We start from the raw sequence: 26,554 nt of genomic DNA, 5'->3' as shown, positions 1-26,554 counted from the left end.
GGGAATCCCGGAGTGTCCCCGAGTGTGTGTGAAAGATAGGGAATCCCCGATTGTGTGTGAGAGATAGGGAATCCCCGAGTGTGTGTGAGAGTTAGGGAATCCCAGAGTGTCCCCGAGAGTGTGTGAGAATTAGGGAATCCCGGAGTGACCCGAGTATGTGTGAGAGATAGCGAATAACCCGTGTGTGTGTGAGAATGGGGAATCCCAGGGTGTCCCTGAGTGTGCGTGAGAGTTAGGGATTCCCAGAGAGTTCCCGAGTGTGCGTGAGAGATAGGGAATTCCAGAGAGTCCCCGAGTGTGTGTGTGAGAGATATGGAATCCCCGAAGTTTAGTAAGAGATTGTGAATCCCAGAGTGTCCACGAGTATGTGCGAGAGATAGGGAATCCTGGAGTGTCCCCGAGAATGTGTGAGAGATAGGGAATCCCGGAGTGTCCCCGAGTGTGTGTGAGTGATAGTGAATCCCGGAGAGTCCCCGAGTGTGTGTGAGAGAGAGGGAATCACAGAGTGTCCCCGAGTGTGTGTGAGAGATAGGGAATCCCAGAGTGTCCCCGAGTGTGTCAGAGATAGGGAATCCCAGTGTGTCCCCGAGTGTGTGTGTGTGAGATATGGAATCCCCGAAGTTTAGTAAGAGATTGTGAATCCCAGAGTGTCCCCGAGTGTGTGCGAGAGATAGGGAATCCCTGAATGTCCCCGAATGTGTCAGAGATAGGGAATCACAGAGTGCCCCCGAGTGTGTGTGAGAGATAGGGAATCCCAGAGTGTCCCCGACTGTGTGTGAGAGATAGGGAATCCCGGAGTGTGTGTGAGAGTTAGGGATTCCCAGAGAGTTCCCGAGAGTGCTTGAGAGATAGGGAATCCCAGAGAGTCCCCGAGTGTGTGCGAGAGAGATAGGGAATCCCCGAATGTGTGTGAGAGATAGGGAATCCCAGAGTATGCCCGAGTGTGCGTCACAGTTAGGGATTCCCAAAGAGTTTCCGAGTGTGCGTGAGAGATAGGGAATCCCAGAGAGTCCCCGAGTGTGTGTGAGAGATAGGGAATCCCAGAGTGTCCCCGAATGTGTCAGAGATAGGGAATCCCAGAGTGTCCCCGAGTGTGTGTGAGAGATAGGGAATCCCAGAGTGTCCTCGAGAGTGTGTGATAGATAGGGAATCCCAGAGTGTCCTCGAGTGTGTGTGAGAGATAGGGAATCCTGGAGGGTCCACGAGAGTGTGTGAGAGATAGGGAATCCTGGAGTGTCCCCGAGTGTGTGTGAGAGATAGGGAATCCCGGAGTGTGTGTGAGAGATATGGAATTCTGGAATGTCCCCGAACGTGTGTGAGAGATAGGGAAACCCGGAGTGCCCCGAGTGTGTGTGAGAGATAGGGAATCCCAGAGAGTCCCCGAGTGTGTGTGAGAGATAGGGAATCCCAGAGTGTCCCCGAATGTGTCAGAGATAGGGAATCCCAGAGTGTCCCCGAGTGTGTGTGAGAGATAGGGAATCCCAGAGTGTCCTCGAGAGTGTGTGATAGATAGGGAATCCCAGAGTGTCCTCGAGTGTGTGTGAGAGATAGGGAATCCTGGAGGGTCCCCGAGTGTGTGTGAGAGATAGGGAATCCTGGAGTGTCCCCGAGTGTGTGTGAGAGAAATGGAATCCTGGAGTGTCCCCGAGAGTGTGTGAGAGATAGGGAATCCCGGAGTGTCCCCGAGAGTGTGTGAGATATAGAGAATCCCGGATTGTCCCCGAGGGTGTGTGAGAGATAGGGAATCCCGGAGTGTCCCCGAGAGTTTGTGAGAGATAGGGAATCCCGGAATGACCCGAGTATGTGTGAGAGATAGAGAATCCCCGAGTGTGTGTGAGATTGAGGAATCCCATAGTGTCCCCGAGTGTGTCTGAGAGATAGGGAATTCCAGAGAGTCCCCGAGTCGGTGTGTGAGAGATATGGAATCCCCGAAGTTTAGTAAGAGATTGTGAATCCCAGAGTGTCCCCGAGTGTGTGCGAGAGATAGGGAATCCTGGAGTGTCCCCGAGAGTGTGTGAGAGATGGGGAATCCTGGAGTGTCCCCGAGAGTGTGTGAGAGATAGGGAATCCTGGAGTGTCCGCGAGAGTGTGTGAGATGTAGGGAATCCCGGAGTGTCCCCGAGTGTGTGTGAGTGATAGGGAATCCCCGAGAGTCCCCAAGTGTGTGTGAGAGAGAGGAATCACAGAGTGTCCCCGAGTGTGTGTGAGAGATAGGGAATCCCAGACTGTCCCCGAGTGTGTGTGAGAGAGCGGGAATCTCAGAGAGTCCCCGAGTGTGTGTGAGATAGGGAATCGGAGAGTGTCCCCGAGTGTGCGTGAGAGATAGGGAATCCCAGACTGTCCCCGAGTGTGTGTGAGAGAGAGGGAATCCCAGAGAATTCCCGAGTGTGTATGAGAGATAGGGAATCCAGGAGTGTCCCCGAGTGTGCGTGAGTGATAGGGAATCCCGGAGTGTCCCCGAGTGTATGTGAGAGATAGGAAATCCCGGAGTGTCCCCGAGAGTGTGTGAGAGATAGGAAATCCCGGAGTGACCCGAGTGTGTGTGAGAGATAGCGAATCCCCGAGTGTGTGTGAGAGATGGGGAATCCCAGAGTGTCCCCGAGTGTGCGTGAGACTTAGGGATTCCCAGAGAGTTCCCGAGTGTGCGTGAGAGATAGGGTATCCCAGAGAAGCGCCGAGTGGGTGTGAGAGATAGGGAATTCCAGAGAGTCCCCGAGTGTGTGTGTGAGGGACATGGAATCCCCGAAGTTGAGTAAGAGATTGGCAATCCCAGAGTGTCCCCGAGTGTGTGTGAGAGATTGGGAATCCCAGAGTGTCCCCGAGTGTGTGTGAGAGATAGGGAATCCTGGAGTGTCCCCGAGAGTATGTGAGTGATAGGGAATCCTGGAGTGTCCGCGAGAGTGTTTGAGAGATAGGGAATCCCGGAGTGTCCCCGAGAGTGTCAGAGACAGGGAATCCCAGAGTTTCCCCGAGTGTGTCAGAGATAGGGAATCCCAGAGAGTCTCCGAGTGTGTGTGAGAGATAGGGAATCGTGGAGTGTACCCGAGTGTGTGTGAGAGATAGGGTATCCCGGAGTGTCCCCGAGAGTGTGTGAGTGATAGGGAATCCCGGAAAGTCCCCGAGTGTGTGTGAGAGATAGGGCATCCCAGAGAGTTCCCGAGTGTGCGTGAGAGATAGGGAATCCCAGAGAGTCCCCGAGTGTGCGTGAGACATAGACAATCCCAGAGTGTCCCCGAGTGTGTCAGAGATATGGAATCCCAGAGTGTCCCCGAGTGTGTCAGAGATAGGGAATCCCTGAGAGTCCCCGAGTGTGTGTGAGAAATAGGGAATCCCAGTGTGTCCCCGAGGGTGTGTGAGAGATAGGGAATCCCAGAGAGTTCCCGAGTGTGTGTGAGAGATAGGGAATCCCCGAGTGTGTGTGAGAGAGGGAATCCCAGACTGTCCCCGAATGTGTGTGAGAGATAGGAAATCCCAGAGAGTCCCAAAGTGTGTGTGAGAGATAGGGAATCCCAGAGAGTCCCCGAGGGTGTGTGAGAGATAGGGAATACCAGAGAGTCCCCGAGTGTGTGTGAGAGATAGGGAATCCCCGAGTGTGTGTGAGGGAGGGAATCCCAGACAGTCCCCGAGTGTATGTGAGAGATAGGGGATCCCAGAGAGTCCCAAAGTGTGTGTGAGAGATAGGGAATCCCAGAGAGTCCCCGAGAGTGTGAGCGCGACACTGAATCCCAGAGAGTCCCCGAGTGTGTGTGTGAGATAGGGAATCCCAGAGAGTTCCCGAGTGTGCGTGAGAGATAGGGAATCCCCGAGTGTGTGTGAGAGATAGGCAAACCCAGAGAGTCCCCGAGTGCGTGTGTGAGAGAGGGAATCCCAGAGAGTCCCCGAGTGTCTCTGAGAGATAGGGAATCAAAGAGAATCCCCGAGTGTGTGTGAGAGATGGGGAATACCCGAGTGTGTGTGAGAGATGGGGAATCCCCGAGTATGTGTGAGAGATGGGGAATCCCAGAGTGTCCCCGAGTGTGTCAGAGACAGGGAATCCCAGAGTTTCCCCGAGTGTGTCTGAGATAGGGAATCCCAGAGAGTCTCCGAGTGTGTGTGAGAGATAGGGAATCGTGGAGTGTCCCCGAGTGTGTGTGAGAGGGGGAATCCCAGACTGTCCCCGAGTGTGTGTGAGAGATAGCAGATCCCAGAGAGTCCCAAAGTGTGTGTGAGAGATAGGGAATCCCAGAGAGTCCCCGAGTGTGTGAGCGACAGGGAATCCCAGAGAGTCCCCGAGTGTGTGTGTGAGATAGGGAATCACAGAGAGTTCCCGAGTGTGCGTGAGAGATAGGGAATCCCCGAGTGTGTGTGAGAGGTAGGGAATCCCCGAGTGTGTGTGAGAGAGGGAATCCCAGACTGTCCCCGAGTATATGTGAGACATAGGGAATCCCAGAGAGTCCCTGAGTGTGCGTGAGAGGTAGGGAATCCGCGAGTGTGTGTGAGAGATAGGGAATCCTGGAGTGTCCCCGTGAGTGTGTGTGAGCGATAGGGAATCCCCAAGTGTGTGTGAGAGAGAGGGAATCCCCGAGTGTATGTGAGCGTGGGAATCCCAGAGAGGCCCAGAGTTTGTGTGAGAGAGGGAATCCCAGAGTGGGTGAGAGAGAGGGAATCCCAGAGTGTCCCGGCGTGTGTGTGAGAGGATCCCAGACTGTCCCCGAGTGTGTGTGAGAGGTAGGGAATCCCAGAGAGTCTCAGAGTGTGTGTGAGAGAGGGAATGCCAGACTGTCCCCGAGTGTGTATGAGAGATAGGGAATCCCCGAGTGTGTGTGAGAGAGGAAATCCCAGACTGTCCCCGAGTGTGTGTGAGACATAGGGAATCCCAGAGAGTCCCTGAGTGTGCGTGAGAGGTAGGGAATCCACGAGTGTGTGTGAGAGATAGGGAATCCTGGAGTGTCCCCGTGAGTGTGTGTGAGCGATAGGGAATCCCCAAGTGTGTGTGAGAGAGAGGGAATCCCCGAGTGTATGTGAGCGTGGGAATCCCAGAGAGGCCCAGAGTTTGTGTGAGAGAGGGAATCCCAGAGTGGGTGAGAGAGAGGGAATCCCAGAGTGTCCCGGCGTGTGTGTGAGAGGATCCCAGACTGTCCCCGAGTGTGTGTGAGAGGTAGGGAATCCCAGAGAGTCTCAGAGTGTGTGTGAGAGAGGGAATGCCAGACTGTCCCCGAGTGTGTGTGAGACATAGGGAATCCCAGAGAGTCCCTGAGTGTGCGTGAGAGGTAGGGAATCCACGAGTGTGTGTGAGAGATAGGGAATCCTGGAGTGTCCCCGTGAGTGTGTGTGAGCGATAGGGAATCCCCAAGTGTGCGTGAGAGAGAGGGAATCCCAGAGACTCCCCGTGTGTGTCTGAGAGATAGGGAATTTCAGAGTGTATGTGAGCGTGGGAATCCCAGAGAGTCCCAGAGTTTGTGTGAGAGAGGGAATCCCAGAGTGGGTGAGAGAGACGGAATCCCAGAGTGTCCCGGCGTGTGTGTGAGAGGATCCCAGACTGTCCCCGAGTGTGTGTGAGCGATAGGGAATCCCAGAGAGTCCCCGAGTGTGTGTGAGAGATAGGGAATCCCCGAGTGTGCTTGAGAGATAGGGAATCCCCGAGTGTGTTTGAGAGATAGGGAATCCCCGAGTGTGTTTGAGAAATAGGGAATCCCCGAGTGGGTGTGTGAGATAGGGAATCCCCGTGTGTGTGTGAGAGAGATAGGGATTCCCAGAGAGTTCCCGACTGTGCGTGAGAGATAGGGAATCTCAGAGAGTCCCCGAGTGTGTGTGAGAGATAGGGAATCCCGGAGTGTCCCCGAGTGTGTCAGAGATAGGGAATCTAAGAGTGTCCCCGAGTGTGCGTGTGAGTTCGGGATTCCCAGAGAGTTCCCGAGTGTGTGTGAGAGATTGGGAATCCCCGAGTGTGTGTGAGAGAGGGAATCCCAGACTGTCCCCGAGTGTGTGTGAGAGATAGGGAATCCCAGAAAGTCCCCGAGTGTGTGAGAGCGATCGGGAATCCCAGAGTGTCCCCGAGTGTGTGTGAGAGATAGGGAATCCCAGAGAGTTCCCGAGTGTGCGTGAGAGATAGGGAATCCCCGAGTGTGTGTGAGAGGTAGGGAATCCTGGAGTGTCCCCGAGAGTGTGTGAGAGATAGGGAATCCTGGAGTGTCCGCGAGAGTGTGTGAGAGATAGGGAATCCCGGAGTGTCCCCGAGTGTGTGTGAGTGATAGGGAATCCCGGAGAGTCCCCAAGTGTGTGTGAGAGAGGGAATCACAGACTGTCCGCGAGTGTGTGTGAGAGATAGGGAATCACGAGGGTGAGTGAGAGTTTGGTAATCCCAGAGTGTCCCCGAGTGAGTGTGAGAGATAGGGAATCCCAGAGTGTCCCCGAGTGTGTGTGAGAGAGAGGGAATCCCAGAGAATTCCCGAGTGTGTATGAGAGATAGGGAATCCAGGAGTGTCCCCGAGTGTGCGTGAGTGATAGGGAATCCCGGAGTGTCCCCGAGTGTATGTGAGAGATAGGAAATCCCGGAGTGTCCCCGAGAGTGTGTGAGAGATAGGAAATCCCGGAGTGACCCGAGTGTGTGTGAGAGATAGCGAATCCCCGAGTGTGTGTGAGAGATGGGGAATCCCAGAGTGTCCCCGAGTGTGCGTGAGACTTAGGGATTCCCAGAGAGTTCCCGAGTGTGCGTGAGAGATAGGGTATCCCAGAGAAGCGCCGAGTGGGTGTGAGAGATAGGGATTTCCAGAGAGTCCCCGAGTGTGTGTGTGAGGGACATGGAATCCCCGAAGTTGAGTAAGAGATTGGCAATCCCAGAGTGTCCCCGAGTGTGTGTGAGAGATTGGGAATCCCAGAGTGTCCCCGAGTGTGTGTGAGAGATAGGGAATCCTGGAGTGTCCCCGAGAGTATGTGAGTGATAGGGAATCCTGGAGTGTCCGCGAGAGTGTTTGAGAGATAGGGAATCCCGGAGTGTCCCCGAGAGTGTCAGAGACAGGGAATCCCAGAGTTTCCCCGAGTGTGTCAGAGATAGGGAATCCCAGAGAGTCTCCGAGTGTGTGTGAGAGATAGGGAATCGTGGAGTGTACCCGAGTGTGTGTGAGAGATAGGGTATCCCGGAGTGTCCCCGAGAGTGTCAGAGACAGGGAATCCCAGAGTTTCCCCGAGTGTGTCAGAGATAGGGAATCCCAGAGAGTCTCCGAGTGTGTGTGAGAGATAGGGAATCGTGGAGTGTACCCGAGTGTGTGTGAGAGATAGGGTATCCCGGAGTGTCCCCGAGAGTGTGTGAGTGATAGGGAATCCCGGAAAGTCCCCGAGTGTGTGTGAGAGATAGGGCATCCCAGAGAGTTCCCGAGTGTGCGTGAGAGATAGGGAATCCCAGAGAGTCCCCGAGTGTGCGTGAGACATAGACAATCCCAGAGTGTCCCCGAGTGTGTCAGAGATATGGAATCCCAGAGTGTCCCCGAGTGTGTCAGAGATAGGGAATCCCTGAGAGTCCCCGAGTGTGTGTGAGAAATAGGGAATCCCAGTGTGTCCCCGAGGGTGTGTGAGAGATAGGGAATCCCAGAGAGTTCCCGAGTGTGTGTGAGAGATAGGGAATCCCCGAGTGTGTGTGAGAGAGGGAATCCCAGACTGTCCCCGAATGTGTGTGAGAGATAGGAAATCCCAGAGAGTCCCAAAGTGTGTGTGAGAGATAGGGAATCCCAGAGAGTCCCCGAGGGTGTGTGAGAGATAGGGAATACCAGAGAGTCCCCGAGTGTGTGTGAGAGATAGGGAATCCCCGAGTGTGTGTGAGGGAGGGAATCCCAGACAGTCCCCGAGTGTATGTGAGAGATAGGGGATCCCAGAGAGTCCCAAAGTGTGTGTGAGAGATAGGGAATCCCAGAGAGTCCCCGAGAGTGTGAGCGCGACACTGAATCCCAGAGAGTCCCCGAGTGTGTGTGTGAGATAGGGAATCCCAGAGAGTTCCCGAGTGTGCGTGAGAGATAGGGAATCCCCGAGTGTGTGTGAGAGATAGGCAAACCCAGAGAGTCCCCGAGTGCGTGTGTGAGAGAGGGAATCCCAGAGAGTCCCCGAGTGTCTCTGAGAGATAGGGAATCAAAGAGAATCCCCGAGTGTGTGTGAGAGATGGGGAATACCCGAGTGTGTGTGAGAGATGGGGAATCCCCGAGTATGTGTGAGAGATGGGGAATCCCAGAGTGTCCCCGAGTGTGTCAGAGACAGGGAATCCCAGAGTTTCCCCGAGTGTGTCTGAGATAGGGAATCCCAGAGAGTCTCCGAGTGTGTGTGAGAGATAGGGAATCGTGGAGTGTCCCCGAGTGTGTGTGAGAGGGGGAATCCCAGACTGTCCCCGAGTGTGTGTGAGAGATAGCAGATCCCAGAGAGTCCCAAAGTGTGTGTGAGAGATAGGGAATCCCAGAGAGTCCCCGAGTGTGTGAGCGACAGGGAATCCCAGAGAGTCCCCGAGTGTGTGTGTGAGATAGGGAATCACAGAGAGTTCCCGAGTGTGCGTGAGAGATAGGGAATCCCCGAGTGTGTGTGAGAGGTAGGGAATCCCCGAGTGTGTGTGAGAGAGGGAATCCCAGACTGTCCCCGAGTATATGTGAGACATAGGGAATCCCAGAGAGTCCCTGAGTGTGCGTGAGAGGTAGGGAATCCGCGAGTGTGTGTGAGAGATAGGGAATCCTGGAGTGTCCCCGTGAGTGTGTGTGAGCGATAGGGAATCCCCAAGTGTGTGTGAGAGAGAGGGAATCCCCGAGTGTATGTGAGCGTGGGAATCCCAGAGAGGCCCAGAGTTTGTGTGAGAGAGGGAATCCCAGAGTGGGTGAGAGAGAGGGAATCCCAGAGTGTCCCGGCGTGTGTGTGAGAGGATCCCAGACTGTCCCCGAGTGTGTGTGAGAGGTAGGGAATCCCAGAGAGTCTCAGAGTGTGTGTGAGAGAGGGAATGCCAGACTGTCCCCGAGTGTGTATGAGAGATAGGGAATCCCCGAGTGTGTGTGAGAGAGGAAATCCCAGACTGTCCCCGAGTGTGTGTGAGACATAGGGAATCCCAGAGAGTCCCTGAGTGTGCGTGAGAGGTAGGGAATCCACGAGTGTGTGTGAGAGATAGGGAATCCTGGAGTGTCCCCGTGAGTGTGTGTGAGCGATAGGGAATCCCCAAGTGTGTGTGAGAGAGAGGGAATCCCCGAGTGTATGTGAGCGTGGGAATCCCAGAGAGGCCCAGAGTTTGTGTGAGAGAGGGAATCCCAGAGTGGGTGAGAGAGAGGGAATCCCAGAGTGTCCCGGCGTGTGTGTGAGAGGATCCCAGACTGTCCCCGAGTGTGTGTGAGAGGTAGGGAATCCCAGAGAGTCTCAGAGTGTGTGTGAGAGAGGGAATGCCAGACTGTCCCCGAGTGTGTGTGAGACATAGGGAATCCCAGAGAGTCCCTGAGTGTGCGTGAGAGGTAGGGAATCCACGAGTGTGTGTGAGAGATAGGGAATCCTGGAGTGTCCCCGTGAGTGTGTGTGAGCGATAGGGAATCCCCAAGTGTGCGTGAGAGAGAGGGAATCCCAGAGACTCCCCGTGTGTGTCTGAGAGATAGGGAATTCCAGAGTGTATGTGAGCGTGGGAATCCCAGAGAGTCCCAGAGTTTGTGTGAGAGAGGGAATCCCAGAGTGGGTGAGAGAGACGGAATCCCAGAGTGTCCCGGCGTGTGTGTGAGAGGATCCCAGACTGTCCCCGAGTGTGTGTGAGCGATAGGGAATCCCAGAGAGTCCCCGAGTGTGTGTGAGAGATAGGGAATCCCCGAGTGTGCTTGAGAGATAGGGAATCCCCGAGTGTGTTTGAGAGATAGGGAATCCCCGAGTGTGTTTGAGAAATAGGGAATCCCCGAGTGGGTGTGTGAGATAGGGAATCCCCGTGTGTGTGTGAGAGAGATAGGGATTCCCAGAGAGTTCCCGACTGTGCGTGAGAGATAGGGAATCTCAGAGAGTCCCCGAGTGTGTGTGAGAGATAGGGAATCCCGGAGTGTCCCCGAGTGTGTCAGAGATAGGGAATCTAAGAGTGTCCCCGAGTGTGCGTGTGAGTTCGGGATTCCCAGAGAGTTCCCGAGTGTGTGGGAGAGATTGGGAATCCCCGAGTGTGTGTGAGAGAGGGAATCCCAGACTGTCCCCGAGTGTGTGTGAGAGATAGGGAATCCCAGAAAGTCCCCGAGTGTGTGAGAGCGATCGGGAATCCCAGAGTGTCCCCGAGTGTGTGTGAGAGATAGGGAATCCCAGAGAGTTCCCGAGTGTGCGTGAGAGATAGGGAATCCCCGAGTGTGTGTGAGAGGTAGGGAATCCTGGAGTGTCCCCGAGAGTGTGTGAGAGATAGGGAATCCTGGAGTGTCCGCGAGAGTGTGTGAGAGATAGGGAATCCCGGAGTGTCCCCGAGTGTGTGTGAGTGATAGGGAATCCCGGAGAGTCCCCAAGTGTGTGTGAGAGAGGGAATCACAGACTGTCCGCGAGTGTGTGTGAGAGATAGGGAATCACGAGGGTGAGTGAGAGTTTGGTAATCCCAGAGTGTCCCCGAGTGAGTGTGAGAGATAGGGAATCCCAGAGTGTCCCCGAGTGTGTCAGAGATAGGGAATCCCAGAGTGTCCCCGAGAGTGCGTGAGAGTTAGGGATTCCCTGAGAGTTCACGAGTGTGTGAGAGATAGGGAATCCCAGAGAGTTACCGAGTGTGTGTGAGACGTAGTGAATCCCAGGGAGTCCCCGAGTATGTGTGAGAGATAAGGAATCCCAGAGAGTTCCCGAGTGTGCGTGAGAGATAGGGAATCCCCGAGTGTGTGTGAGAGATAGGGAATCCTGGAGTGTCCCCGAGAGTGTGAGAGAGATCAGGAATCCCAGAGAGTCCCCGAGTCTGTGTGAAAGATAGGGAATCCCCGAGTGTGTGTGTGAGATAGGGAATCCCAGGGAGTCCCCGAGTATGTGTGAGAGATAGGGAATCCCAGAGAGTCCCCGAGTGTGCGTGAGAGTTAGGGATTTCCAGAGAGTTCCCGAGTGTGTGTGAGAGGTAGTGAATCCCAGGGACTCCCCGAGTGTGCGTGAGAGATAGGGAATCCCCGAGTGTGTGTGAGAGATAGGGAATCCTGGAGTGTCCCCGAGAGTGTGAGAGAGATAGGGAATCCCAGAGAGTCCCCGAGTGTGTGTGAAAGATTGGGAATCCCCGAGTGTGTGTGTGTGATAGGGAATCCCAGAGAGTCCCCGAGTGCGTCTGTGAGATATGGAATCCCAGAGAGTCCCCGAGGGTGTGTGCGAGATAGGGAATCCCAGAGAGTCCCCGAGTGTGCGTGAGAGATAGGGAATCCCAGAGAGTACCCGAGTGTGTCCGAGATAGGGAATCCCAGAGTGTCCCCGAGTGTGTCAGTGATAGGGAATCCCTGAGAGTCCCCGAGTGTGTGTGAGAAATGGGGAATCCCTGTGTGTCCCCGAGTGTGTGTGAGAGATAGGGAATCCCAGACAGTTCCCGAGTGTGTGTGTGAGAGTGAATCCCAGACTTCCCCGAGTGTGTGTGAGAGATAGGGAATCCCCGAGTGTGTGTGAGAGATAGGGAATCCCAGAGAGTCCCCGAGTGTGTATGAGAGATAGGGAATCCCAGAGAGTCCCCGAGTGTGTGTGAGCGATCGGGAATCCCAGACAGTTCCCGATTGTGCGTGAGAAATTGGGAATCCCCGAGTGTGTGTGAGAGGTAGGGAATCCCAGAGAGTCCCCGAGTGTGTGTGAAAGAGGGAATCCCAGACTGTCCCCGAGAGTATGTGTGAGAGCTAGGGAATCCCAAGAGTCCCTGAGTGTGCGTGAGAGGTAGGGAATCCACGAGTGTGTGTGAGAGATAGGGAATCCTGGAGTGTCCCCGTGAGTGTGTGTGGGAGATAGGGAATCCCCAAGTGTGTGTGAGAGAGCTGCAATCCCAGAGACTCCCCGAGTGTGTCTGAGAGATAGGGAATTCCAGAGTGTATGTGAGCGTGGGAATCCCAGAGAGTCCCAGATTTTGTGTGAGAGAGCGAATCCCAGAGTGGGTGAGAGAGAGGGAATCCCAGAATGTCCCGGAGTGTGTGAGAGAGGTTCCCAGACTGTCACCGAGTGCGTGTGAGAGATGGGGAATCCCCGAGTGTGTTTGAGGTATAGGGAATCCCCGAATGTGTGTGAGAGATAGGGATTCCCAGAGAGATCCCGACTGTATGTGAGAGATAGGGAATCCCAGAGAGTCCCCGAGTGTGTGTGAGAGATAGGGAATCCATTGAGTGTCCCCGAGTGTGTGTGAGAGATAGGGAATCCCAGAGTGTGGCCGAGTGTGTGTGAGAGATCGGGAATCCCGGAGTGTCCCCGAGTGTGTCAGAGATAGGGAATCCCGGAGTGTAACCGAGTGTGTGTGAGAGAGATAGGGAATCCCCGAGTGCGTGTGAGAGATAGGGAATCCCAGAGTGTCCCCGAGTGTGCGTGAGAATTAGGGATTCCCAGAGTGTCCCCGAGTGTGTGTGAGAGATATGGAATCCCGGAGTGTCCCCGAGTGTGTCAGAGATAGGGAATCCCCGAGTGTGCCCGAGTGTGTGTGAGAGATAGGGAATCCCAGAGTGTCCCCGAGTGTGTGTGAGAGATGGGGAATCCCAGAGAGTTCCCGACTGTGTGTGAGAGATAGTGAATCCCAGAGTGTCCTCGAGAGTGTGTGAGAGATAGGGAATCCCAGAGAGTCCCCGAGTGTGTGTGAGAGAGGGAATCCCAGACTGTCCGCGAGTGTGTGTGAGAGATAGGGAATCCGAGAGAGTCCCCAAGTGTGTGTGAGAGATAGGGAATCCCCGCGTGTGTGTGAGAGAGGGAATCCCAGACTATCCCCGAGTGTGTGTGAGAGATAGGGAATCCCAGAGTGTCCCCGAGTGTGTGTGAGAGATAGGGAATCCCCGAGTGTGTGTGAGAGATAGGGAATCCCAGATAGTCCCCGAGTGTGTGTGAGAGATAGGGAATCCCAAAGAGTCTCGAGTGTGTGTGAGAGATAGGGAATCCCCGAGTGTGTGTGAGAGAGGGAATCCCAGAGAGTCCCCGAGTGTGTGTGAGAGATAGGGAATCCCAGAGAGTCTCCGAGTGTGTGTGAACGATAGGGATTCCCAGAGAGTTCCCGAGTGTGCGTGAGAGATAGGGAATCCCCGAGTGTGCGTGAGAGGTAGGGAATCCCCGAGTGTGTGTGAGAGGTAGGGAATCCCAGAGAGTCCCCGAGTGTGTGTGAGAGAGGGAATCCCAGACTGTCCCCGAGTGTGTGTGAGAGATAGGGAATCCCAGAGTGTCCCCGAGTGTGTGTGAGAGATAGGGAATCCCGGAGTGTCCCCGAGTGTGTGTGAGAGATAGGGAATCCCGGAGTGTCCCCGAGTGTGTGTGAGAGATAGGGAATCCCGGAGTGTAACCGAGTGTGTGTGAGAGAGATAGGGAATCCCCGAGTGTGTGAGAGAGATAGGGAATCCCAGAGTGTGCCCGAGTGTGCGTGAGAGTTAGGGATTGCCAGAGAGTTTCCGAGAGTGCGTGAGAGATAGCGAATCCCAGAGAGTTCCCGAGTGTGTGTGAGAGAGATAGGGAATCCCCGAGTGCGTGTGAGAGATTGGGATTCCCAGAGTGTGCCCGAGTGTGCGTGAGAGTTAGGGATTCCCAGAGAGTCCCCGAGTGTGTGTGAGAGATAGGGAATCCCAGAGTGTCCCCGAGTGTGTGTGAGAGATAGGGAATCCCAGAGTGTCCTCGAGAGTGTTCAAAGATAGGGAATCCCAGAGAGTCCCCGAGTGTGTGTGAGAGATGCGGAATCCCGTTGAGTCCCCGAGTGTGTGTGAGAGAGGGAATCCCAGACTGTCCGCGAGTGTGTGTGAGAGATAGGGAATCCCGAGGGTGAGTGAGAGTTAGGGATTCCCAGAGAGTCCCCGAGTGAGTGTGAGAGATAGGGATTCCCCGCGTGTGTGTGAGAGATAGGGAATTCCAGAGAGTCCCCGAGTGATTGTGAGAGATAGGGAATCCCAAAGAGTCCCCGAGTGTGTGTGAGAGATAGGGAATCCCCGAGTGTGTGTGAGAGAGGGAATCCCAGACTGTCCCAAAGTGTGTGTGAGAGATAGGGAATCCCAGAGAGTCCCCGAGTGTGTTTGAGAGATAGGGAATCCCAGAGAGTCCCCGAGTGTGTGTGAGCGATAGGGAATCCCAGAGAGTTCCCGAGTGTGCGTGAGAGATAGGGAATCCCCGAGTGTGTGTGAGAGGTAGGGAATCCCCGAGTGTGTGTGAGAGGCAGGGAATCCCAGTGAGTCCCCGAGTGTGTGTGAGAGAGGGAATCCCAGACTGTCCCCGAGTGTGTGTAAGTGATAGGGAATCCCAGAGAGTCCCTGAGTGTGCGTGAGAGGTAGGGAATCCACGAATGTGTGTGAGAGATAGGGAATCCTGGAGTGTCCCCGTGAGTGTGTGTGAGCGATAGGGAATCCCCAAGTGTGTGTGAGAGAGAGGGAATCCCAAAGACTCCCCGAGTGTGTCTGAGAGATAGGGAATCCCAGAGTGTCGTCGAGAGTGTGAAAGAGATAGGGAATCCCAGAGAGTCCCCGAGTGTGTGTGAGAGATACGGAATCCCGGAGAGTCCCCGAGTGTGTGTGAGAGAGGGAATCCCAGACTGTCCGCGAGTGTGTGTGAGAGATAGGGAATCCCGAGGGTGAGTGAGAGTTAGGGATTCCCAGAGAGTCCCCGAGTGAGTGTGAGAGATAGGGATTCCCCGCGTGTGTGTGAGAGATAGGGAATTCCAGAGAGTCCCCGAGTGATTGTGAGAGATAGGGAATCCCAAAGAGTCCCCGAGTGTGTGTGAGAGATAGGGAATCCCCGAGTGTGTGTGAGAGAGGGAATCCCAGACTGTCCCAAAGTGTGTGTGAGAGATAGGGAATCCCAGAGAGTCCCTGAGTGTGCGTGAGAGGTAGGGAATCCACGAATGTGTGTGAGAGATAGGGAATCCTGGAGTGTCCCCGTGAGTGTGTGTGAGCGATAGGGAATCCCCAAGTGTCTGTGAGAGAGAGGGAATCCCAAAGACTCCCCGAGTGTGTCTGAGAGATAGGGAATTCCAGAGTGTATGTGAGCGTGGGAATCCCAGAGAGTCCCAGAGTTTGTGTGAGAGAGCGAATCCCAGAGTGGGTGAGAGAGAGGGAATCCCAGAATGTCCCGCAGTGTGTGAGAGAGGATCCCAGACTGTCACCGAGTGTGTGTGAGAGATAGGGAATCCCCGAGTGTATTTGAGCGATAGGGAATCCCCGAGTGTGTGTGAGATATAGGGAATCCCCGAGTGTGTGTGAGAGATAGGGATTCCCAGAGAGTTCTCGACTGTGCGTGAGAGATAGGGAATCCCAGAGAGTCCCCGAGTGTGTGTGAGAGATAGGGGATTCCAGAGTGTCCCCGAATGTGTGTGAGAGATAGGGAATCCCAGAGTGTCCCCGAGTGTGTGTGAGAGATGGGGAATCCCGGAGTGTCCCCGAGAGTGCGTGAGAGATAGGGAATCCCGGAGTGTAACCGAGTGTTTGTGAGAGAGATAGGGAATCCCCGAGTGCGTGTGAGAGATAGCGAATCCCAGAGTGTGCCCGAGTGTGCGTGAGAGTTAGGGATTCCCAGAGAGTCCCCGAGTGTGTGTGAGAGATAGGGAATCCCAGAGTGTCCTCGAGAGTGTGTAAGAGATAGGGAATCCCAGAGAGTCCCCGAGTGTGTGTGAGAGATACGGAATCCCGGAGAGTCCCCGAGTGTGTGTGAGAGAGGGAATCTCAGAGTGTCCCCGAGTGTGTGTGAGAGATAGGGAATCCCAGAGTGTCCCCGAGTGTGTGTGAGAGATAGGGAATCCCCGAGTGTGTGTGAGAGATAGGGAATCCCAGATAGTCCCCGAGTGTGTGTGAGAGATAGGGAATCCCAAAGAGTCTCGAGTGTGTGTGAGAGATAGGGAATCCCCGAGTGTGTGTGAGAGAGGGAATCCCAGAGAGTCCCCGAGTGTGTGTGAGAGATAGGGAATCCCAGAGAGTCTCCGAGTGTGTGTGAACGATCGGGATTCCCAGAGAGTTCCCGAGTGTGCGTGAGAGATAGGGAATCCCCGAGTGTGCGTGAGAGGTAGGGAATCCCCGAGTGTGTGTGAGAGGTAGGGAATCCCAGAGAGTCCCCGAGTGTGTGTGAGAGAGGGAATCCCAGACTGTCCCCGAGTGTGTGTGAGAGATAGGGAATCCCAGAGTGTCCCCGAGTGTGTGTGAGAGATAGGGAATCCCGGAGTGTCCCCGAGTGTGTGTGAGAGATAGGGAATCCCGGAGTGTCCCCGAGTGTGTGTGAGAGATAGGGAATCCCGGAGTGTAACCGAGTGTGTGTGAGAGAGATAGGGAATCCCCGAGTGTGTGTGAGAGATAGGGAATCCCAGAGTGTGCCCGAGTGTGCGTGAGAGTTAGGGATTGCCAGAGAGTTTCCGAGAGTGCGTGAGAGATAGCGAATCCCAGAGAGTTCCCGAGTGTGTGTGAGAGAGATAGGGAATCCCCGAGTGCGTGTGAGAGATTGGGATTCCCAGAGTGTGCCCGAGTGTGCGTGAGAGTTAGGGATTCCCAGAGAGTCCCCGAGTGTGTGTGAGAGATAGGGAATCCCAGAGTGTCCCCGAGTGTGTGTGAGAGATAGGGAATCCCAGAGTGTCCTCGAGAGTGTTCAAAGATAGGGAATCCCAGAGAGTCCCCGAGTGTGTGTGAGAGATGCGGAATCCCGGAGAGTCCCCGAGTGTGTGTGAGAGAGGGAATCCCAGACTGTCCGCGAGTGTGTGTGAGAGATAGGGAATCCCGAGGGTGAGTGAGAGTTAGGGATTCCCAGAGAGTCCCCGAGTGAGTGTGAGAGATAGGGATTCCCCGCGTGTGTGTGAGAGATAGGGAATTCCAGAGAGTCCCCGAGTGATTGTGAGAGATAGGGAATCCCAAAGAGTCCCCGAGTGTGTGTGAGAGATAGGGAATCCCCGAGTGTGTGTGAGAGAGGGAATCCCAGACTGTCCCAAAGTGTGTGTGAGAGATAGGGAATCCCAGAGAGTCCCCGAGTGTGTTTGAGAGATAGGGAATCCCAGAGAGTCCCCGAGTGTGTGTGAGCGATAGGGAATCCCAGAGAGTTCCCGAGTGTGCGTGAGAGATAGGGAATCCCCGAGTGTGTGTGAGAGGTAGGGAATCCCCGAGTGTGTGTGAGAGGCAGGGAATCCCAGTGAGTCCCCGAGTGTGTGTGAGAGAGGGAATCCCAGACTGTCCCCGAGTGTGTGTAAGTGATAGGGAATCCCAGAGAGTCCCTGAGTGTGCGTGAGAGGTAGGGAATCCACGAATGTGTGTGAGAGATAGGGAATCCTGGAGTGTCCCCGTGAGTGTGTGTGAGCGATAGGGAATCCCCAAGTGTGTGTGAGAGAGAGGGAATCCCAAAGACTCCCCGAGTGTGTCTGAGAGATAGGGAATCCCAGAGTGTCGTCGAGAGTGTGAAAGAGATAGGGAATCCCAGAGAGTCCCCGAGTGTGTGTGAGAGATACGGAATCCCGGAGAGTCCCCGAGTGTGTGTGAGAGAGGGAATCCCAGACTGTCCGCGAGTGTGTGTGAGAGATAGGGAATCCCGAGGGTGAGTGAGAGTTAGGGATTCCCAGAGAGTCCCCGAGTGAGTGTGAGAGATAGGGATTCCCCGCGTGTGTGTGAGAGATAGGGAATTCCAGAGAGTCCCCGAGTGATTGTGAGAGATAGGGAATCCCAAAGAGTCCCCGAGTGTGTGTGAGAGATAGGGAATCCCCGAGTGTGTGTGAGAGAGGGAATCCCAGACTGTCCCAAAGTGTGTGTGAGAGATAGGGAATCCCAGAGAGTCCCTGAGTGTGCGTGAGAGGTAGGGAATCCACGAATGTGTGTGAGAGATAGGGAATCCTGGAGTGTGCCCGTGAGTGTGTGTGAGCGATAGGGAATCCCCAAGTGTCTGTGAGAGAGAGGGAATCCCAAAGACTCCCCGAGTGTGTCTGAGAGATAGGGAATTCCAGAGTGTATGTGAGCGTGGGAATCCCAGAGAGTCCCAGAGTTTGTGTGAGAGAGCGAATCCCAGAGTGGGTGAGAGAGAGGGAATCCCAGAATGTCCCGCAGTGTGTGAGAGAGGATCCCAGACTGTCACCGAGTGTGTGTGAGAGATAGGGAATCCCCGAGTGTATTTGAGCGATAGGGAATCCCCGAGTGTGTGTGAGATATAGGGAATCCCCGAGTGTGTGTGAGAGATAGGGATTCCCAGAGAGTTCTCGACTGTGCGTGAGAGATAGGGAATCCCAGAGAGTCCCCGAGTGTGTGTGAGAGATAGGGGATTCCAGAGTGTCCCCGAATGTGTGTGAGAGATAGGGAATCCCAGAGTGTCCCCGAGTGTGTGTGAGAGATGGGGAATCCCGGAGTGTCCCCGAGAGTGCGTGAGAGATAGGGAATCCCGGTGTGTAACCGAGTGTTTGTGAGAGAGATAGGGAATCCCCGAGTGCGTGTGAGAGATAGCGAATCCCAGAGTGTGCCCGAGTGTGCGTGAGAGTTAGGGATTCCCAGAGAGTCCCCGAGTGTGTGTGAGAGATAGGGAATCCCAGAGTGTCCTCGAGAGTGTGTAAGAGATAGGGAATCCCAGAGAGTCCCCGAGTGTGTGTGAGAGATACGGAATCCCGGAGAGTCCCCGAGTGTGTGTGAGAGAGGGAATCTCAGAGTGTCCCCGAGTGTGTGTGAGAGATAGGGAATCCCAGAGTGTCCCCGAGTGTGTCAGAGATAGGGAATCTTAGAGTGTCTCCGAGTGTGCGTGAGAGTTAGGGATTCCCAGAGAGTTCGCGAGTGTGTGAGAGAGATACGGAATGCCAGAGAGTTCCGGAGTGTGTGTGAGAGGCAGTGAATCCCAGGGAGTCCCCGAGTATGTGTGAGAGATAGGGAACCCCGAGTGTGCGAGAGAGATAGGGAATCCTGGAGTGTCCCCGAGAGTGTGAGAGAGATAAGGAATCCCAGAGAGTCCCCGAGTGTGTGTGAAAGATAAGGAATCCTGGAGTGTGTGTGTGAGATAGGGAATCCCAGAGAGTCCCCGAGTGTGTGTGAGAGATAGGGAATCCCAAAGAGTCCCCGAGTGTGTGTGAGGGATAGGGAATCCCCGAGTGTGTGTGAGAGAGGGAATCCCAGACTGTCCCCGAGTGTGTGTGAGAGATAGGGAATCCCATAGACTCCCAAAGTGTGTGTGAGAGATAGGTAATCCCAGAGAGTCCCCGAGTGTGTTTGAGAGATAGGGAATCCCAGAGAGTCCCCGAGTGTGCGTGAGAGATAGGGAATCCCCGAGTGTGTGTGAGAGGTAGGGAATCCCCGAGTGTGTGTGAGAGGTAGGGAATCCGCGAGTGTGTGTGAGAGATAGGGAATCCTGGAGTGTCCCCGTGAGTGTGTGTGAGCGATAGGGAATCCCCAAGTGTGTGAGAGAGAGAGGGAATCCCAGAGACTCCCCGAGTGTGTCTGAGAGATAGGGAATCCCAGAGTGTCGTCGAGAGTGTGAAAGAGATAGGGAATCCCAGAGATTCCCCGAGTGTGTGTGAGAGATAGGGAATCCCAGAGTGTCCTCGAGAGTGTGTGAGAGATAGGGAATCCCAGAGAGTCCCCGAGTGTGTGTGAGAGATAGGGAATCCCAGAGAGTCCCCGAGTGTGTGTGAGAGAGATAGGGAATCCCCGAGTGTGTGTGAGACATAGGGAAACCCAGAGTGTGCCCGAGTGTGCGTGAGAGTTAGGGATTCCCAGAGAGTTTCCGAGAGTGCGTGAGAGATAGGGAATCCCAGAGAGTTCCCGAGTGTGTGTGTGAGAGATAGGGAATCCCCGAGTGCGTGTGAGAGAAAGCGAATCCCAGAGTGTGCCCGAGTGTGCGTGAGAGTTAGGGAATCCCAGAGTGTCCCCAAGTGTGTCAGAGATAGGGAATCCCAGAGTGTCTCCGAGTGTGTGTGAGAGATAAGGAATGCCAGAGTGTCCCCGAGTGTGTGTGTGAGATAGGGAATCCCAGAGTGTCCCCGAGTGTGTGTGAGAGATAGGGAATCCCAGAGTGTCCCCGAGTGTGTGTGTGAGATAGGGAATCCCAGAGTGTCCCCGAGTGTGTGTGAGAGATAGGGAATCCCAGAGTGTCCCCGAGTGTGTGTGTGAGATAGGGAATCCCAGAGTGTCCCCGAGTGTGTGTGAGAGATAGGGAATCGCAGAGTGTCCTCGAGAGTGTGTGAGAGATAGGGAATCCCAGAGAGTCCCCTTGTGTGTGTGAGAGATAGGGAATCCCAGAGTGTCCTCGAGAGTGTGAAAGAGATAGGGAATCCCAGAGAGTCCCCGAGTGTGTGTGTGAGATACGGAATCCCGGAGAGTCCCCGAGTGTGTGTGAGAGAGGGAATCCCAGACTGTCCCCGAGTGTGTGTGAGAGACAGGGAATACCCGAGTGTGTGTGAGAGAGGGAATCCCAGACTGTCCCCGAGTGTGTGTGAGAGAGAGGGAATCCCAGAGAGTCCCAGAGTGTGTGTGAGAGATAGGGAATCTCAGAGTGTCTCCGAGTGTGCGTGAGAGTTAGGGATTCCCAGAGAGTTCGCGAGTGTGTGAGAGAGATACGGAATGCCAGAGAGTTCCCGAGTGTGTGTGAGAGGCAGTGAATCCCAGGGAGTCCCCGAGTATGTGTGAGAGATAGGGAATCCCCGAGTGTGTGAGAGAGATAGGGAATCCTGGAGTGTCCCCGAGAGTGTGAGAGAGATAAGGAATCCCAGAGAGTCCCCGAGTGTGTGTGAAAGATAGGGAATCCTGTAGTGTGTGTGTGAGATAGGGAATCCCAGAGAATCCCCGAGTGTGTGTGAGAGATAGGGAATCCCAAAGAGTCCCCGAGTGTGTGTGAGAGATAGGGAATCCCCGAGTGTGTGTGAGAGATAGGGAATCCCAGAGTTTGCCCGAGTGTGCGTGAGAGTTAGGAATTCCCAGAGAGTCCCCGAGTGTGTGTGAGAGATAGGGAATCCCAGAGTGTCGTCGAGAGTGTGAAAGAGATAGGGAATCCCAGAGATTCCCCGAGTGTGTGTGAGAGACAGGGAATACCCGAGTGTGTGTGAGAGAGGGAATCCCAGACTGTCCCCGAGTGTGTGTGAGAGAGAGGGAATCCCAGAGAGTCCCAGAGTGTGTGTGAGAGATAGGGAATCCCAGAGAGTCCCAAAGTGTGTGTGAGAGATAGGGAATCCACGAGTGTGTGTGAGAGATAGGGAATCCGGGAGTGTCCCCGTGAGTGTGTGTGAGGGATAGGAATCCCCAAGTGTGTGTGAGAGAGAGGGAATCCCAGAGACTCCCCGAGTGTGTCTGAGGGATAGGGAATTCCAGACTGTCCCCGTGTGTGTGTGAGAGATAGGGAATACCAGAGAGTCCCCGAGTGTGTGTGTGAGAGATCGGGAATCCCCGAGTGCGTGTGAGAGATAGGGAATCCCAGAGTTTGCCCGAGTGTGCGTGAGAGTTAGGAATTCCCAGAGAGTCCCCGAGTGTGTGTGAGAGATAGGGAATCCCAGAGTGTCGTCGAGAGTGTGAAAGAGATAGGGATTCCCAGAGATTCCCCGAGTGTGTGTGAGAGACAGGGAATCCCAGAGTGTCCCCGAGTGTGTCAGAGATAGGGAATCCCAGAGTGTCTCCGAGTGTGTGTGAGAGATAGGGAATCCCAGAGTGTCCCCGAGTGTGTCAGAGATAGGGAATCCCAGAGTGTCTCCGAGTGTGTGTGAGAGATAGGAGATCCCAGAGAGTCCCTGAGTGTGTGTGAGAGGTAGGGAATCCACGAGTGTGTGTGAGCGATAGGGAATCCCCCAGTGTGTGTGAGAGAGAGGGAATCCCAGAGACTCCCCGAGTGTGTCTGAGAGATAGGGAATCCCAGAGTGTCCTCGAGAGTGTGAAAGAGATAGGGAATACCAGAGAGTCCCCGAGTGTGTGTGAGAGAGATAGGGAATCCCCGAGTGCGTGTGAGAGATAGGGAATCCCAGAGTGTCCCCGAGTGTGTCTGAGAGATAGGGAAACCCAGAGAGTTCCCGAGTGTGTCTGAGAAATAGGGAAACCCAGAGAGTCCCCGAGTGTGTGTGAGAGATAGGGAATCCCAGAGTGTCGTCGAGAGTGTGAAAGAGATAGGGAATCCCAGAGTGTGTGTGAGAGATAGGGAATCACAGAGTGTGTGTGAGAGGTAGGGAATCCCAGAGAGTCACCGAGTGTGTGTGAGAGGCAGGGAATCCCAACGAGTCCCCGAGTGTGTCTGAGAGATAGGGAAGCCCAGAGAGTTCCCGAGTGTGCGTGAGAGATAGGGAATCCCATAGAGTCCCCGAGTATGAGAGATAGGGAATCCCCGCGTGTGTGTGAGAGGTAGGGAATCCCAGAGTGTCCCCGAGTGTGTGTGAGGGAATCCCAGAGAGTCCCCGAGTGTGTGTGAGAGATAGGGAATCCCAGAGAGGCCCCGAGTGTGTGTGAGAGATAGGGAATCCCATAGAGACCACGAGTGTGTGTGAGTGGTAGGGAATCCCAGGGTGTCCCCGAGTATGTGTGATTGAATCCCAGAGAGTCTCGAGTGTGTGTGAGAGATAGGGAATGCCAAAGAGTCCCCGAGTGTGTCTGAGAGACAGGGAATCCCCGAGTGTGTGCGAGAGAAAGGGAATCCACGAGTGTGCGAGAGAATGGGAATCCACGAGTCTGGTTGAGAGATAGTGAATCCCAGAGTGTGTGTGTGATAGTTAGAGAATCCCCGAGTGTGTGTGAGAGATAGGGAATCACAGAGTGTCCCGGTGTGTGTGTGATCGAATCCCAGAGAGTCCATGAGTGTGTGTGAGAGATTGGGAATCCTAGAGAGTCCCGGAGTGTGTGTGAGAGATCGGGAATCCCAGAGAGTCCCCGAGCGTGTGTGCGAGATAGGGAATCCCAGAGTGTGTACGAGAGAAAGGGAATCCCAGAGTGTGTACGAGAGAAAGGGAATCCCAGAGTGTGTGAGAGAGAAAGGGAATCCCCGAGTGTGTGCGAGAGAAAGGGAATCCCCGTTTGTGGATGAGAGAGAGTGAATCCCCGAGCCTGAGTGAGAAATAGTGAATCCCAGAGTGTGTGTGAGAGATAGGGAATCCCAGAGTGTGTGCGAGAGAAAGGGAATCCCAGAGTGTGTGAGAGAAAGGGAATCCCCGAGTGTGTGCGAGAGAAAGGGAATCCCCGATTCTGGATGAGAGATAGTGAATCCCCGAGCCTGAGTGAGAAATAGTGAATCCCAGAGTGTGTGTGAGAGATAGGGAATGCCAAAGTGTGTGTGAGAGATTGGGAATGCCAGAGTGTGTGTGAGAGATAGGGAATCCCCGAGTGTGTGTGAGAGATAGGGAATCCCCGAGTGTGTGTGAGAGATAGGGAATCCCTGGGTGTGTGTGAGAGATAAGGAATCCCCGAGAGTGTGTGAGAGAAAGGGAATCCCCGAGTGTGTGCGAGAGAAAGGGAATCCCCGAGTCTTGGTGAGAGATAGTGAATCCCCGAGTCTTGGTGAGAGATAGTGAATCCCCGAGCCTAGGTGAGAGATAGTGAATCCCAGAGTGTGTGAGAGAGAAAGGGAATCCCCGAGTGTGTGCGAGAGAAAGGGAATCCCCGTTTGTGGATGAGAGAGAGTGAATCCCCGAGCCTGAGTGAGAAATAGTGAATCCCAGAGTGTGTGTGAGAGATACGGAATCCCAGACAGTCCTCGAGCGTGTGTGAGAGATAGGGAATCCCAGAGTGTGTGCGAGAGAAAGGGAATCCCAGAGTGTGTGAGAGAAAGGGAATCCCCGAGTGTGTGCGAGAGAAAGGGAATCCCCGATTCTGGATGAGAGATAGTAAATCCCCGAGCCTGAGTGAGAAATATTGAATCCCAGAGTGTGTGTGAGAGATAGGGAATGCCAGAGTGTGTGTGAGAGATAGGGAATCCCCGAGTGTGTGTGAGAGATAAGGAATCCCCGAGAGTGTGTGAGAGATAAGGAATCCCCGAGAGTGTGTGAGAGAAAGGGAATCCCCGAGTGTGTGCGAGAGAAAGGGAATCCCCGAGTCTTGGTGAGAGATAGTGAATCCCCGAGTCTTGGTGAGAGATAGTGAATCCCCGAGCCTGGGTGAGAGATAGTGAATCCCAGAGTGTGTGTGAGAGATAGGGAATCCCCGAGTGTGTGTGAGATATAGGGAATCCCAGAGTGTGTGTGAGAGATAGGGAATCCCAGAGTGTGTCTGAGAGGGAGGGAATCCCAGAGTGTCCCCGAGTGTGTGTGATAGAATCCCAGTGAGTCCCCGAGTGTGTGTGAGAGATTGGGAATCCTAGAGAGTCCCCGAGTGTGTGTGAGAGATAGGGAATCCCAGAGTGTCCCTGAGTGTGTGTGATAGAATCCCAGTGAGTCCCCGAGTGTGTGAGAGCTAGGGAATCCCAGAGTATCCCGGAGTGTGTGTGAGAGATAGGGAATTCCAGAGAGTTCCCGAGTATATGTGAGAGATAGGGAATTTCAGAGCGTTCCCGAGAATATGTGAGAGATAGGGAATCCCAGAGTGTCCCCGAGTGTGTGTGAGAGATAGGGAATCCCAGAGAGTCCCCGAGTGTGTGTGATAGAATCCCAGAGAGTCCCTGAGAGTTTGTGAGAGATTGGGAATCCTAGAGAGTCCCCGAGTGTGTGTGAGAGATAGGGAATCCCAGAGAGTCCCCGAGTGTGTGTGAGTGATAGGGAATCCCAGAGTGTGTGCGAGAGAAAGGGAATCCCAGAGTGTGTGCGAGAGAAAGGGAATCCCAGAGTGTGTGGGAGAGAAAGGGAATCCCCGAGTGTGTGTAGAGAAAGGGAATCCCCGAATCTGGGAGTGAGATAGTGAATCCCCGAGCCTGAGTGAGAAATAGTGAATCCCAGAGTGTGTGTGAGAGAAAGGGAATCCCCGAGAGTGAGCGAGAGAAAGGGAATCCCCGAGTCTGGGTGAGAGATAGTGAATTCCAGAGTGTGTGTGAGAGATAGGGAATCACAGAGTGTGTGTGAGAGGTTGGGAATCCCAGAGAGTTACCGAGTGTGTGTGAGAGGCAGGGAATCCCAACGAGTCCCCGAGTGTATGTGAGAGATAGGGAATTCCCCGAGTGTGTGTGAGAGATAGGGAATCACAGAGTGTCCCGGTGTGTGTATGATCGAATCCCAGAGAGTCCATGAGTGTGTGTGAGAGAGTGGGAATCCTAGAGAGTCCCGGAGTGTGTGTGAGAGATAGGGAATCCCAGAGAGTCCCCGAGCGTGTGTGCGAGATAGGGAATCCCAGAGAGTGTGTGTGAGAAATAGGGAATCCCAGAGTGTGTGTGAGAGAAAGTGAATCCCCGAGAGTGTGCGAGAGAAAGGGAATCCCAGAGTCTGGTTGAGAGATAGTGAATCCCAGAGTGTGTGTGAGAGATAGGGAATCCCAGAGAGTTACCGAGTGTGTGTGAGAGGCAGGGAATCACAACGAGTCCCCGAGTGTGTGTGAGAGATAGGGAATTACCCCAGTGTGTGTGAGATATAGGGAATCCCAGAGTGTGTGTGAGAGATAGGGAATCCCGGAGTGCGTGTGAGAGATAGGGAATCCCAAAGTGTCCCCGAGTGTGTGTGACAAAGAGGGAATCCCAGAGAGTCCCCGAGTGTGTGCGAGAAATAGGGAATCCCAGAGAGTCCCCGAGTGTGTCTGAGAGATAGGGAAACCCAGAGAGTTCCCGAGTGTGCGTGAGAGATAGGGAATCCCATAGAGTCCCCGAGTATGAGAGATAGGGAATCCCCGCGTGTGTGTGAGAGGTAGGGAATCCCAGAGTGTCCCCGAGTGTGTGTGAGGGAATCCCAGAGAGTCCCCGAGTGTGTGTGAGAGATAGGGAATGCCAAAGAGTCCCCGAGTGTGTCTGAGAGACAGGGAATCCCCGAGTGTGTGCGAGAGAAAGGGAATCCACGAGTGTGCGAGAGAATGGGAATCCACGAGTCTGGTTGAGAGATAGTGAATCCCAGAGTGTGTGTGATAGCTAGAGAATCTCCGAGTGTGTGTGATAGTTAGAGAATCCCCGAGTGTGTGTGAGAGATAGGGAATCACAGAGTGTCCCGGTGTGTGTGTGATCGAATCCCAGAGAGTCCATGAGTGTGTGTGAGAGATTGGGAATCCTAGAGATTCCCGGAGTGTGTGTGAGAGACAGGGAATCCCAGAGAGTCCCCGAGCGTGTGTGCGAGATAGGGAATCCCAGAGTGTGTGCGAGAGCAAGGGAATCCCAGAGTGTGTGTGAAAGAAAGGGAATCCCCGAGTGTGTGCGAGAGAAAGGGAATCCCAGAGTGTGTGCGAGAGAAAGGGAATCCCAGAGTGTGTGCGAGAGAAAGGGAATCCCCGATTCTGGGTGAGTGATAGAGAGTCCCCGAGTTTGTGTGAGAGATAGGGAATCCCAGAGTGTGTGTGACAGATAGGGAATCCCTGGGTGTGTGTGAGATACGGAATCCCCGAGAGAGTGCGAGAGAAAGGGAACCCCGAGAGTGTGCGAGAGAAAGGGAATCCACGAGTGGATTCTGGTTGAGAGATAGTGAATCCCAGAGCCTGGGTGA

This window comes from Chiloscyllium plagiosum, unplaced genomic scaffold, assembly GCF_037043375.1.
Source record: "Chiloscyllium plagiosum isolate Xiang-an unplaced genomic scaffold, Cpla_swu_hap1 HiC_scaffold_29, whole genome shotgun sequence".
Classification (NCBI taxonomy): Eukaryota; Metazoa; Chordata; class Chondrichthyes; order Orectolobiformes; family Hemiscylliidae; genus Chiloscyllium; species Chiloscyllium plagiosum.
The sequence above is the reverse complement of the archived record's forward strand: the minus strand, read 5'-3'. Positions refer to the sequence as shown.